At 35.1% G+C, this 2,260-nt stretch overlaps 1 pseudogene; it reads left to right on the top strand.

Moving 5' to 3' along the window:
- The first annotated feature begins 765 nt into the window (after positions 1 to 765).
- LOC101723445 (DCN1-like protein 1 pseudogene) lies at positions 766 to 1,678 on the top strand (annotated as a pseudogene).
- Positions 1,679 to 2,260: the final 582 nt, after the last annotated feature.

The raw sequence follows: 2,260 nt of genomic DNA, 5'->3' as shown, positions 1-2,260 counted from the left end.
GTGGCTTTCTGGCAAATTGTGGTGTTCCTTAGCCTGTGGATACACCACTCTGATCTCTGCCATCATTTTCACATGGTGAACTCCCCGCTTTAATGTTTACAGCCACGTCTCTAAGTGTTCCCCTTTTACAAGGAACAAGTCACATTGCATTAAGACCCAGCCTTATGACCCTCATTTACCTTTGAGAAGATCCTACTCCCAAATTCTCATTCTCAGATACTGGGATTAGGGCTCAAATAAACTCCTTTTAAGGGGACACAATTCAACTGATAACATTTGAATATTTATAAAAGATACTTAAAATACTCACACTATGCATATAAAATGAACCCTTATAGAATGTGATTTCCTAAAAAAAAAAATCTTCTGAGTTCCTTAGTCTGCTTTAAAAGAAGTAAGACACATATCACAGTGACACATGCTTACCCACATTTATAGGAGCACAACTCATAATAGCTAAATCTTGAAAGAGGCCTATATGCTCATCAACAAATGATTGATTTAAAAAAAATGTAACATTTGTACACAATAGAGTACTACTCTGCCATAAAGAAGGAAAAATTTGGGTCATCTGTAGAAAAATAGATACACCTTAAGACGATAATCTTAAGTGAAATAAGTCAGATATATGATTTCAAATATCACATGGTTTCTCTTATATGAGAAACTCAAAACATAAATAATTTAAACAGAAAAAGAAAGGATGGAGGCCGTCCATTCACTGCGGAGCTGGAGGAGAAGGGGAGAGACCTGGAGGACACCAACATGAACAAGTTTAAATCATTGCAGAAGGATAAAGTTCAACAGTTTATGATCTTCACACAATCTAGAGAAAAAACTGCAGTAAGCTGTCTTTCTCAAAATGACTGGAAGATAGATATTGCAACAGATAATTTTTTTCAAAATCCTGAACTGTATATATGAGAGAGTGTAAAAGGATCATTGGACAGGAAGAAGTTAGAACAACTATACAATAGATACAAAGATCCTCAAGATGAAAATAAAATTGGAATAGATGGTATACAGCAATTCTCTGATGACCTGGCACTTGATCCAGCCAGCATTAGTGTTTTGATCATTGCATGGAAGTTCAGAGCAGCAATATAGTGTGAGTTCTCCAAGCAGGAGTTCATGCACGGCATGACAGAATTAGGATGTGACAGCATAGAAAAGCTAAAGGCTCAAATACCCAAGATGGAGCAAGAATTAAAAGAACCAGGATGATTTACGGATTTTTACCAGTTTACTTTTAATTTTGCAAAGAATCCAGGACAAAAAAGATTAGATCTAGAAATGGCCATTGCCTACTGGAACTTAGTGCTTAATAGAAGATTTAAATTCTTAGACTTATGGAATAAATTTTTGTTGGAACATCATAAATGATCAATACCAAGAGATACTTGGAATCTTCTTTTAGACTTCAGTGCAATGATTGCAGATGGCATGTCTAATTATGATGAAGAAGGAGCATGGCCTGTTCTCATTGATGACTTTGTGGAATTTGCGTGCCCTCAAATTGCTGGGACAAAAAGTACAACAGTGTAGCACTAAAAGAACCTTCTAGAATGTACATAGTCTGTACAAAAATACAGCGGAAAATTGCACAGTCAAAAAAAAAAAAGAAAGAAAGAAAGGATGGATAATAGGAATCATGGTAATAGATCTTTTGCAAAAAGGGAAAGGGATCTAGACATGGAAGGAGGGTAAGCAGGAGTAAAAAGAATTAAGATGTGTTATATACATATACCACCAGCCGTGATGAATGTACTGCAAACATATACAAATAAAAAATGAAATAAAAGCACTAGAGAAGAAAGAACATTCACTGAGGAATCTCCACCCACACTATGTGATTATGAGAAAATCATAAGCTTCCTGAACCTGTTTTCTTGCCTTTCAAAAAAGGGATTCACAAGGATGATTTGTAAGGTTGCGAGTATCCATATGCATATGAAAATACGGGGTTTTTTCTAACTTAGAAATTAATATAGGGATGGAGTTACAAATAATAAACATTATGAAAAGATTTCCTCCCACCCATACTCTCAGCCCCCACAGACAATCACCACAAACAAATCTATGGTCATTTCAAAACCATTCTCTACATACATATATGAATATAAGAACACTTCCTCTTTCCACCAATGATGGTACAGTAGCCATATATTCTAGAAGTTACTTTTCTGTCTTTGAATTTTTCCAACAGTAGCAGCAATTATCCATTGTATTTAAGTATATTTAGATAAAACATCCTCATAAA

The sequence above is a fragment of the Heterocephalus glaber genome, unplaced genomic scaffold, assembly GCF_053883595.1.
Source record: "Heterocephalus glaber isolate CG9 unplaced genomic scaffold, H.glaber_assembly_v1.0 deba00000594, whole genome shotgun sequence".
Taxonomy (NCBI): Eukaryota; Metazoa; Chordata; class Mammalia; order Rodentia; family Bathyergidae; genus Heterocephalus; species Heterocephalus glaber.
This window is presented reverse-complemented; position numbering and strand designations above follow the sequence as displayed.